This window comes from Periplaneta americana, chromosome 4, assembly GCF_040183065.1.
Source record: "Periplaneta americana isolate PAMFEO1 chromosome 4, P.americana_PAMFEO1_priV1, whole genome shotgun sequence".
Taxonomy (NCBI): Eukaryota; Metazoa; Arthropoda; class Insecta; order Blattodea; family Blattidae; genus Periplaneta; species Periplaneta americana.
This window is the reverse complement of record NC_091120.1, coordinates 56,568,208-56,581,538: the sequence shown is the minus strand read 5'-3', so window position 1 is coordinate 56,581,538 and position 13,331 is coordinate 56,568,208. Positions and strand designations below refer to the sequence as shown.

The following is a 13,331-nucleotide window of genomic DNA, read 5'->3' as shown; positions in this document are numbered from 1 at the left end:
TTTCATAAGTATGATTGCGTTTTCTATAGAAGAAAGAACCTATATTAATAATATCTTACTAAAAATTATATTCAAGAAACGATAAATTCAATTTCAGAGAATATGCTTCAAAATGTTTTTAATAATATGCGTACTGAATTGAAGCCTGCATTGTAATGAACGGCAACCATTTTCAGCAACTTGTTTAAAAATTCAGATTAGCTTTTTTTGAATTGAGGTGGCTAGAAGTAAAGGAATGCTAGTGACATTTGTAATAACATGAGTTAAGTGCATCCAGTGTAAGCAAAAGTATCTAAAATTTTATTGGCAAAGGGATATTTTAAAATTTAAATAAAAATTTCACCGATTTTACGAAAGCTTAAATATTTAAACCCCATTTTCTCAAAAGTAACTCAAGTGCACTTACAGCCCTTTACTTATGACCCCTCAATTTAAATACACTCTCTATATTGTATGTTAACACCAATAATTAATATGCTAAATCCCTTTACTTATGACCCCTCAATTTAAATGCACTCTCTATATTGTATGTTAACACCAATAATTAATATGCTAAATCCCTTTACTTATGACCCCTCAATTTAAATGCACTCTCTATATTGTATGTTAACACCAATAATTAATATGCTAAATAAAGTAGACATTACATAACGAACATAGCCGCCTGAAAAGTTGAGTTTTTGCAAAAAAAAAAAAATGTTACTACTCTGCTGTATTTTGATAAATTCCGTAAAAGTGATGATCAAACTGAAAATCGTAATATCGTATTTCCCTACAACATAAATGGATACACTACTTTTCTCTCCTCCTATACCTAGTAAAATGATTTTTTTACATATTGCACTAGTAATATCAAACTCTTGTAATGGAAGGGGGCAACAGTGTTTCCGAGTATAGCCAGGTTAATGTTAAAAATGTTGGTAAAAATAAAATGATGTCCCTGTATATATATATATATATATATATATATATATATACATATACATATATACATAAATAAAGGAAATAAGTTTGTATATATATACACGTAAATAAATAAACAGACAAATTAATATACTACCCTATAGAAATAAATATTTTTCATCGTGCTATTTTAGAACGATGTAGACGCCACTGAAAATAGTTTAAATGAAGAAAACCAATTACATAGCCGGGATTCAATCTCAATAGAAAGTTAGCATAATACCCATACTCGTCAAAGGTCAGCAGTACTTTGTATAAAGTAGTTTTTTGATGTCAGTTTGATTTGTGGAAGTAGTGCATGAGTGGTAGTGTACTCCACTCACTGTCGGCACTCTACACTGAGAACCCAAGTCCGTCTATTCATCGATTCAACTTCCTCGTCTCTCTTTCACTCCAAAAGTTTCCCCTAAACTCTCGCAACTATTTGAAAGAGCATTGTCAAGAAACCCTCCTTACAGTTTGAAAGATTCCTTGCTGTAATATATATCTGCAGCACTGCTTGGTCAGCCGCTATTCCGCCACCTTGTAATGACACAAGTGTTTAAGATCAGGGGTGTCAAATGTAAACTGCCTGCGGTATTTATGAGCAAAATTAATGTTACGTAATATATTAATTGTATATTGTTGCTAATGATCGATTAATCGATCAATTTCTGTTGTAAGATTAATCGATCAAAATATTTAATCGAATAATTGAGTCGATTAAAATTAATCGGTTGTAGTTATTAATTATTATTTTGTTAATACAAAGTCATACTAAAAATTCCGACAATATTTCTCTCTCGGAAATTGCTTAATTAAAATCACAATAGTACTGTTATTTTCTAACTGTAAACCATGTATCGTAGGGAAAATCTTTGCACAAACATTTCAGAAGGAGATGGAGATATGAGGACAGTGACCTAATCTACCTCTATTGCAAGTTGAAACACAATGCGAAACCCTTATTAAGTTTTATAGTTTTCCAACAAAACTCCCACCTTGTTGTCAACTCATCTTCCTAGCATATGAAATACATATTTTTCTGGGATTCGTCCCCTCATCCCTTATAAAATAGTCATGTCTACACTGTGTGCAAGTGAGAGCGTAACTATCTTCTTCTCTTTCTAAAATCTGGTAATTCGATTACAATAGGGCCAGTCTTCTGTTTCGACCGCTGTAGTTTTGCAGTTGCAGTTTCTGTACTGAGTTTGCATATAAAGGTTGTGTGTTTAGTTCGATAAAGAAAAAAAAAATCAGTTTTCTGTGGTTTGTAAAAAGTGTAAACTCCATTATGTCATATGAGAATTTGAGAGGTAAACTCGGTGAAACGTTTGGATTCAAATTGAACGGTCGTGGAGAAGTGCTTGACAGAAAAAAAGGTTTGTCGTGTTTAAAGATGCAGGAAACATTGTAACTAAACGTAGAGCGGCACTTAATTCGGAGCATGTGAATGTACTCACATGTTTAAAATCATGGATGAAGCAGTATTAACTGGGTGAGTCTTCATACTTTTTGTTATTTATGTTTGTCTCAAAAATTCCCGGAGAAATTGACACCATAAATTATAAGCCTTATAATAAATATGTTAGTAAGCAATTAAAATTATTGTTTTGTAATATAACGATACAATATATACAGATATACAGCATTTAATACTTATGCTTATCACCGAACACAAGTTAAATTTAAAAATAATTGTGTTTTACAGTAACTTATAGGGTAAATTAGGGTCTGTTGGACAGTCGGGCATGTTGGACACTTTGTACTTTAACGTGTTACCTCGCCACTTGTGGGCACCACATTCTGCTAGAAGTCAATGACAAAGTAGCCCCACTCGTGGCTACTTCTGTCATTGACTTCTAGCAGAATGTGGTGCCCACAAGTGGCGAGGTAACATGAACACAAAGTGTCCAACAAGCCCGACTGTCCAACAGACCCTAATTTAGCTATTAAAACATTTTTCAACTCGATCAAAACTCGATTAAATTCAAATAGTTAATCGATTAAATATTTTGATCGATCAACACCACTATATATATAATGTAGACCACACCTGTGGAGTAACGGCTAGCGCGTCTGGCCGCGAAACCAGATGGCCCGGGTTCGATTCCCGGTTGAGGAAAGTTACCTGGTTGAGGTTTTTTCCGGGGTTTTCTCTCAACCCAACATGAACAAATGCTGGGTAACTTTCGGTGCTGGACCCCGGACTCATTTCACCGGCACTATCACCTTCATTTCATTCAGACGCTAAGTAACCTAAAATAACCTACTAAAAATATATTGTAGATTTCAGGTGCTGACAGCGTTTGGCCAACTATGTGCACCCCTGTTTCTAAGTTACTGAAGAATAACATAGGCCCTCCTTTTTTTGTGCTGTTTCTCTGAGCCAGGCCGCAAAGCATTTGTCATCATAAAAATAAAGATAACAAATGATGACTATTATTGCTGGACAACCCCTCTTTTCAGAGCTTTCTATTGACTTCCAATTTCGACCACTCGAGAAAATGTGAGGGATCGTCAAGAACGAACGGGAACTGCTTAACATTTCCCATACGTTTCGTTGAATAAGTAAATTTGACAGCTATCTAATTTTTCATCTGTATCAAACAACCAGAGACATATATAGATCTATACGGATGTTTATATTTCATATTATTATTATTATTATTATTATTATTATTATTATTATTATTATTATTATTATTATTATTATTATTATTGGACAATTGTGGTATGAAATAAAGCTGAAGTGAAATAGCTTCGTAATCACTTATTACTCCCGATTAAAGCAGTATAACACAATAAAACTTGACTGTTTCTGCAGGGACAGCATCTGTTAGTTCACCATTGAGCACATAAAATATTCTACACACATATAAATCGTATGAATTATGGATGATTGTAATGTGAACATGTCCCATCTATACAAGCATAAGCTTTCTCGAATGCAAATTCGTGTTTACAGAAAGTCCGGCACCACACTGGTGGCAAACACCCATCCACTTAATTACGTAATGATAGGGACATCAGGAAGCTGGTTCGTTTTAAAACAGGGGTAGAATACGTCAATAACGAATTCTGATATCGATTTTATATTATTTGTATTCTTGATCCATTACGTAGGGAGTACAGTATATAAGGCGCTCTTTTGGTGATGCGTTGAAGCCAACATCTTGGGTGCATTTTCTCCCATAGGCCTATTTGTCTGTTGTCATTGCGACGTCAAGTGGTGCTCCTAAATGGTGACCTGACATCATACAAACTTCACCTTTCTATGATCGGTTCCAGGAATCTGTGGAATAGAAAGACTAAACAAGACTCTGCGCAAGTGGTATGTGGGAGGGCTACTGCTCTGAGGGAGGTATTGCTTGAACGAAGCGAGCAATCGCTTGCAGGAGGGAATAATTTCTATCTGAACTCTACCTTCTATCACGAGCATCTTACCCCTTAGCGGACTCGAGCTGATACTACCCATAATACACTTCGGCACAGAAAGTCTCCGCCCCCATATGCGTGAAGTTACTCTACAGATTTCTGGGACGAACCATAGATATCTACTGGACCTATGTAGGCCTATATTCATCTAGTATCAAAGTGAAAAAGTCCAAGATGAGCTAACAAGCAAACATTCTCTTGGGGACAGATTAAAATGTTAATTTTTTTCCTTCTACCATGTTAATAATGTCAAAACAAGTGCTTATATAAATTTTGGCCACTCGAGCACAATTACGATAGCCTTCAACAAAGTAAGTTTCCCTGGGGTCGTTTACAGGAAGAAAACACAATTTCATAGAAAGATTTATTGGAACAGATGCAGCAATTGGTTGAGATATTTTCCAACATATTCCTCATTAGAATTGATACATTTGTCATATCGTAGGATCAACAGAGAAATGTAAGCTCCTGTGAATTTAATTGAGTTATATTTCGTTCATGAATATTATCTGACAGCATTTGTGATTAACCTATTATGATAATACAAAATATCAATAGTATGATCATAACTAAGCCCTAATATTGAAATAAGTTTTTGTTTTGTCGATATAGGCCCAGTCATTCACTTTTTGCTGTCATGAACTTAAATAAAGAAAATGGAAACGTTTCACGTTATTTAACATGAGACCTCATGGATAGAATAATAAATAAATAAATAATTAATAAAATAAAGTTAATAATGCATACTATAATTGGATAAGTTATAACTTATCATATTTCATTCGTTGTAAATGTCTACTGAATTCGTAAATAAAGAACGAAATATTTAGAAACCAGAGTCATCTAATGATAACTATCTAACTTAACTATGCATGAAGGATATGATATAAACAATGGAATAATTTTTGCCTATTAGGCCTATACATTATGACATTTAATTAAATGTACAATGGAAGTGATATTTTATAAAATTAAATTTACTGGGTGTAGCCAACTTGATGCTGAGGAAATTCACGTTGATTTTTTTATTTCCGAGTTTTTTTACTTGGTTATTTAACGACGCTATATCAACTACTGGGTTATTTAGAGTCGATGGAATTAGTGATAGCGAGATCGTATTTGGCGAGGTAAGACCGGGGATTCGCCATAGATTACCTGATATTCAACTTATGGGTGGGGAAAACTTCGGAAAGCACCGAACCAGGTAATCAGCTTAAGCGGGAATCGACCGCACGCCCTAGTAAGCAAGCGCCTCTGCCGATTGAGCTACGCCGGTGGCTATTTCCGAGTTTATTGATAATTAAAATATTATGGTGTTCCTCATCGGTTTGTATGGACACACTATTCCATGTACTTTACCAAGCAAGAGACAGTTACGAATTATCAGAAACAAGACGAAAGTGACAATATAAAATCGGCAATATTCTTTTTTGTCGAGTCGATTATTTAATGACAGTGTATCAACTACTATATTTAAAAACAAATATAGGCCTATAGAACGTCGATGTCACAAAAGTAATTTTGATCTGGAAAGATATTTGTCTAAACCGAGAAAAAATATAGCATCGATAAAATTGACGATAGCGAGATGGAATTTGGCTACGAGGATTCGCTATGAGGTTACCTGGCAATCGCCTTACATTGAGGAAAAATCGCGAAAAAATCTAAGTAGGTATTGAACCCAAGCGGCAATCGCACTCACGCTAGACGAGAAGAGGTTTGAATCAGCAAGCAAACGCGCCTACCGCCTGAGCTACTCAAGTGACCCTCGACAGTATTGCAGTGATAGATGATTCCGATTAGTTGAAATTCAACGAATCCTTACACTCCATTGCTGAATTGCTACATGAGCGAATAGTCATAGGAAATAGTAATTGATCTTATTTCGTAAAGAGGCTAACATCTATATGCGTGTTATATTTCCTTCGTTCCTAACTAAAATTTTAAATAACAACTTATAATCCTCTCAGTTCCTCTCCATAGAGTGGTATATATTCGTCTTGTAAAATTCATATTTTATTATATGAAAGATGATAACATTATTAGGCCCAATTGTATAAAACTCCCTGACTAAAGATCAACTTTGATCGAAGATCGAAAAGTAAACCGAGTTCAGACACTTCTTCTATTGTATAAAACTTTTCTGCGATCAAATTACCTTGGTTCAAATGCAATCTAAGTTCACGTGAAAAGGATTTGGCAACATCGCATAAACAGGTGAAATACGTGATGCGCGGACCATGTTATACAGGTTTGTTCAGTGTTGCCAATCTAGCGATTTTAACTCTTTTTCAACAACAATTTCTTTTAACTTTTATATTGCTTAAATAGGGATTTAGTGACCTTTTTAGCACCCCATAGTGACAAAATTTAATCTTTCTTTGTTGATAATGAGAAATCTAGCGGATTTACAACTACTTTTTCGCGACTTTCCGTATTACACTCTGTTGGAGACACTGGTTTTTTTGCAATGTAAATAATGGCGGACAATAAGAAGAAGGTTGACTGTTCACCAAATTGTTATCATGTTATGGTGTTTGATACTGCTAAACATAATAAAGCTTTATAAAACGACAATTTTCGTTTAGTAATACAGTTAATTGAACATTTATGAATGTAGCTATCATATCCATTAATAATTAATGGTTGTTATAAACATAATATAATTATAGGTTATGTTATTTGATACTGCTGAACACGATAGAGCCTTATAAAATATAAGAATGTTTGTGTATTAAGGCAAGAAATTGAAAGAAATATATATAAATGTACCTAACATATCTATTAATATTAATAATACTGGATATTTTATTTGCACAATCTGTCACTCGTATATTTCAAACAGAAAAGAAATAACTGAACTTGGATCATCTAACTTAATCGGAGAAATTTCTTCAGTCAAAGTAGACTTTAGTTTGAGACAAATTAATCTCAGATTAGACTTTATACAACACAAAATTCCAAGTTCAGCTGAAACAAGGATCAATTTAACCTCTGATCTAAGATTAAATGGTTTATACAATCGGGCCTTAGTGTTATAACAATTTAATTTCAGGGAAAATATGTTTAATATTTAAACAACTGTTCACAACTATTTTAAATGTGAGTTTACTTTGAAACAAAGCACGGAGTATAATCATAAGATGTGCATAACTCAGAACTGTAAGTGTCATCATTTTGATAGACTAGTAATTGCTGAAAAAGCGACTTCAAGGTAGACGAGACTAGGAAAGCTAATTTGTCCAGAAGTGGGTCGAGGAAAATTGAAACGCAAGTCAACTGGAAACTTGTCGAAAGGTAGATTTCAGGTTTGGGAGGAAAAGGGTCAGATTTTCTTAACGTCGTCGCGATAAGAAGCTAATTGTTAAAAAAGAAGACAGCTTCGGTGGTGGCGTTGCTGGAAGAATTCATAACTTCTGTGGTGACGTTTACGTACAGTCTAACCGAGCTAAATGTAAACTTATTCATAAGAGATGATAGAATTCATTGCGTTTAGTCATATTGTAAAGTTAATGTAAATAAATCTTCCTCCTCCTCCTTCTCCTGACCACCATCACCGCCGCCGCTACCACCACCACCACCACCACCACCACCACCACCACCACCATCATCACCACCACCACCACCACCACCACCATCACCACCATCGACTTTTAAATATAATTGACATTAGGAATTTCCTACTCCATTCTTGTGGAAATAACTAACTCAGCATGATGTAACACCTCCACCTAAGACAACAAAGAACAAACGTAGGATAGAACACACATTTAGTATCTATTTGAAGATGCTGAATTTTTATTTCTCTCCTGTAAACCGAACCTACATTGAATGAATTTGTGGTATTGATTTATTGATAAAAACAGTCGTGGTGTCACAGATACTTAGACAAAGTCAAAAGAAAAACAAGATAAACAAACTAAAATACTATATCAACACTAGTTTCCATAAATTCATTTATATCATAAAGAGGATTTTTGATTAGCCAGTCACGAGTAACACATCTAAATCTATTAAAATTAACAATATGTGCACTATAAGCAAGTTCATTAAACATAGACAATGCAATTGATGTAAACCATTGTTTAGATTTGGCTAATCTAACCCTAGGGGTCACAAGGTAGTAATTATTTATTGTACCACAATGATGAATCTCATTATGTGGATAATAACTGTTTAAATTTGACTTAACTTTAATCAAACAAGGTAAAATATACAAATTCACAACAGTTAAAATTATTTCAGAAATAAACAAAAGTCTGCAGTGAGCATCAAAATCAGAATCAGTCAAAATGCGTATTGCCTTTTTTGCAAAATTAGTACTTGATCAATTTTCTGACAATTTCCCCACAAATGAATACCATAAGTACTAATATTATTAAAAAGGTAAAATACGAGGTTTTAAGGCCCTATAGAAAAATTACCGTTTCCACTATAGGTTAAAAGTAATTTATTAACCATGACTTATCAAATTGACATAACGCTTAATACATTTTCATTGGGAGCCCCAATCAGCATTACATAAAATAACAAGAGAGACATTATATCGCCCCAAATAAAATATTTAAAATACAGAGTATTTCATAAGTAAGGAGTCTATCGAAAAATGAACTACTTTGGAAAATTTTTTGAAATGATGTTCATCTTCACGAGAAAGAACCCTTCCCGATGCCATACAGTCGATTTGGAAACAAACACCCCCTCCTTCCGCCGCCAGAGGAAGCTACTTATCCATGTGTAATATGCATTTGATGCCAACTTAAAATGACCCGGAGCATGGCCTTCTATAAGCCAAGGACTTAAAATGACCTGAGCATGGCCTTCTATAAGCCAAGGATTTAAAATGACCTGGAGCATGGCCTTCTACACGCCAAGGACTTAAAATGACTGGAGCATGGCCTTCTATAAGCCAAGGATTTAAAACTACCTGGAGCATGGCCTTCTACACGCCAAGGACTTAAAATGACTGGAGCATAGCCTTCTATAAGCCAAGGATTTAAAATGACCTGGAGCATGGCCTTCTACACGCCAAGGACTTAAAATGACTGGAGCATGGCCTTCTATAAGCCAAGGATTTAAAATGACCTGGAGCATGGCCTTCTACACGCCAAGGACTTAAAATGACCTGGAGCATGGCGTTCTATACGCCAAGGACTTAAAATGACCCGAAGCATAGCCTTCTATAAGCAAAGGACTTAAAATGACCTGGAGCATGGCGTTCTATACGCCAAGGACTTAAAATGACCCGAAGCATAGCCTTCTATAAGCAAAGGACTTAAAATGACCTGGAGCATGGCCTTCTATACGCCAAGGACTTAAAATGACCTGGAGCATGGCCTTCTATACGCCAAGGACTTAAAATGACCTGGAGCATGGCCTTCTATAAGCAAAGGACTTAAAATGACCTGGAGCATGGCCTTCTATACGCAAAGGACTTAAAATGACCCGGAGCATGACCTTCTATAAGCCAAGGACTTAAAATGACCTGGAGCATGGCCTTCTATAAGCCAAGGACTTAAAATGACCTGGAGCATGGCCTTCTATAAGCCAAGGACTTAAAATGACCTGGAGCATGGCCTACTATACGCCAAGGACTTAAAATGACCTGGAGCATGGCCTTCTATACGCCAAGGACTTAAAATGACCCGGAGCATGACCTTCTATAAGCCAAGGACTTAAAATGACCTGGAGCATGACCTTCTATAAGCCAAGGACTTAAAATGACCTGGAGCATGGCCTTCTATAAGCCAAGGACTTAAAATGACCTGGAGCATGACCTTCTATAAGCCAAGGACTTAAAATGACCTGGAGCGTGACCTTCTATAAGCCAAGGACTTAAAATGACCCGGAGCATGACCTTCTATAAGCCAAGGACTTAAAATGACCTGGAGCATGGCCTTCTATAAGCCAAGGACTTAAATGACCTGGAGCATGGCCTTCTATACGCCAAGGACTTAAAATAACCTGGAGCATGGCCTTCTATACGCCAAGGACTTAAAATACCTGGAGAATGGCCTTCTTATAAACCAAGGACTTAAAAGACCTGGAGCATGGCCTACTATACGCCAAGGACTTAAAATGATCTGGAGCATGGCCTTCTATACGCCAAGGACTTAAAATGACCCTGAGCATGACCTTCTATACGCCAAGGATAATGGCACACGGCCATGCCTATATACACATTGTTGTGATAGACTGGAATGATAAAATGCCATGCAGCCGCTTAACGTTATTGCAGAAGAGAAAAATTGCTGCCTGGTTTGAACTTGGAAACAGTGTCACTCAAATTAAGCGTTTTGAAAATTGTACACCATAATTTGTCAACAATTGAAACTGTTTTATATTTATGTGTTTTAATAAACCATTCTTTCGTTTAATAGCTCTGGCGGCGAGGGGAGGAGGTGTTTGTTTTCAAATCGACTGTACGGCACCGGGAAGAATTCTTTTTCGTAAGGATGAACACCATTTCAAAAAATTATCCAAAATAGTTAATTTTTCGATAGACTCATTACTTATGAAAGACTCTGTATTTATCCTGTGCCATTACATATAACTAAGGACCAGATTTTTATGTAATATCAAGGTATGAAATATGTACATATTTATGTCAGTAAAATAAGCTGAATATGTACCAAAATATGTAAAATCATGAAAATATTTAATATCAATATCTGCGCTGGTTTGTATTGTTAAGCCTAGATATTTGCAGTCTGGTACAATTTTTAATTTTCTGTTCTTCATGACGATTTCTACTGTTTCTGGTGCTCTTCCGCCGTTTCTAAGTATCATCATTTTTGTCTTGTCCACATTTATATCAAATTTCTTTTTATTGTACCATTTTACTATGATGTTTATTGTTTCTTTTAACTTTGTAAGGTCTTTAGACCCTACTACTGTGTCGTCCGCTTATACGTATGAGATTATTTCCTCCTTGATTTGTACAATACAGAGTAGTCGTATGAGAAAGGTTGCCTTTTGTTCATTCATATTTACAGTGGACGGTAAAGGGTGAGTGCCTCTTTTACTTCCCGGAATTTAGATGTTATGTTTCGTTTCGAAATATATCCTGGACAACTCTGGGTTAGCACGGAAAGTTGTAGAATCGTATAGGCCCTACCATAGACCTTATACGTAACAGGTCCAGATTGCGTTGGAGAGATAAAGTGACGAGGGCATAGCTGAAAGAGAAATAAGAGGGACATCATCATCACCATCATCATCATCATCATGATCGTCGTCGTCGTCATCACCACCATCACCATCATTATCTTTATCTTTTATATAGGCAAACTGGCTAGGTAAAAAGGCTTATTTCAAATTGTAAACTTCCCCAGCAGCAGATTTCTTTTTCCTTTTAAAGAAGTAAAAATGAATAAAACTCATAAATATGTAGATTTATGTAATACCAAGCCATAATATGTAATATGGGGTAAATATGTAAAAATATGTAGTATCAAATTTTAATATATTAATGGTAATTACAAGATTCGTAAAGATTTGTTATTTATATAGGCCTACGGTTAGGTTGAAAGGAATATAATATGTAATTACATAAAAATCCGGTCCCTACATACAACTATAATATTTATGTAAATATCAAATTACAGAAATTTCTAGCTAACCAGTACCGGTATTTGATATCTGTCAAAGTGCCGTAGGAAACTAAGAAGTAGATAGTAGAAGCTTTGAACCTTTCTAAAGCTTCAGAAACTTCAAAGTCACTTCTTAGGATATGGAGATATTAGTCGAAGTCCTTTACTTCCCCCGGATCTTTATCATCTTTTCCAAATTCAGCCAGACTTTTTAACGGAAAGGTGGCTGATAGTTATTGCTCCTGATAGTCTACTGTACCATATATTACATTGGTTTCCTATGACAATCTTATTCCATCATCATTTTGTTGTCATTACTGTATTATTTTGCAGACTTCGTAATTGAAGTTACATGAGTAATAATAAAAAGAAAAACATTACGGTATTTTTATGTAGTTTGTGGACAAAACTGGCTGAAATTTCTCTCTAAAGTTTTTTAATGTTTTGTAATTTATATTCATAGATTTTGTTGGCTGTGTTGTTATTATCGAAAGTGATCAATATAAGCAAAAATCGAAACAGAGTGTTTACTGTGGAAAATTTAGTGTGCAGCTAGTCTCCTGTCAACCACTGAAGAATACTGCGAGTGCGTATGAACGCAGTGGGTAGATGTGGCAGTACTGCACGGTTACCATGGTAACATTTGCGATTCGATTGATTGAAAACGTCACGTGCCTCTAGTCTCGGTCTACTACCCATTCTCACACTTCATCTGTTAATCGTAAAGGAATTCTCAATAGATAGTGAAAGAATAGGTATAGACCAGAGAGTATAAATTGGTTTGAAGATGTAAGCTATAGCCTATATGATTACATTAATGACCTTGTTTCTCGAGACACTTCGAAGAGAAATTACCCAGATTATCAATTTTCAACACTTTTTAACACTCAATGCATTTTATACCTGCAGAAAGCTCAGTGCTCTGTCTAATGAAAAACTCCTGTTTCAATCATAAGGTTCTCTTATGTGTGTGCAACCAATTTTCCTCTCAACGAAGACTCGTTCATATTGCTGTATGTCTGGTGATGACTTCTCACCACAGACCTGGATTTGATCCTGAGCAGATCCTTTTTGTTTGTTAATTGGTTTGATTTACGACTATTTATCAACTGAAATGATTACCTAGCATCTGAATGAAATTAAGGTGATTACACCAGTGAAATGAGCTCAGAGTCCAGCGTTAAAAATTACCTAATATTTATTCTTAACCATTTCTAACCCAAATTAAATTTACAAGCAATCCATGTTGAAACAAATAGCTGTATTAGGACCAATTCAGTGACCAAGTTACGGGAGTGGCAACATTTGAAACAAAACTATATTGATGAAAATGTATTGAAATAGAAGTTATCCAGCAAA

General features: G+C 35.3%; 1 long non-coding RNA gene across 1 annotated transcript in view; it reads right to left on the bottom strand.

Moving 5' to 3' along the window:
* Positions 1-13,331, bottom strand: part of LOC138697820 (uncharacterized) — a 174,981-nt gene that overhangs the window by 42,601 nt on the left and 119,049 nt on the right. The gene's annotated exons all lie outside the window — the stretch shown is intronic.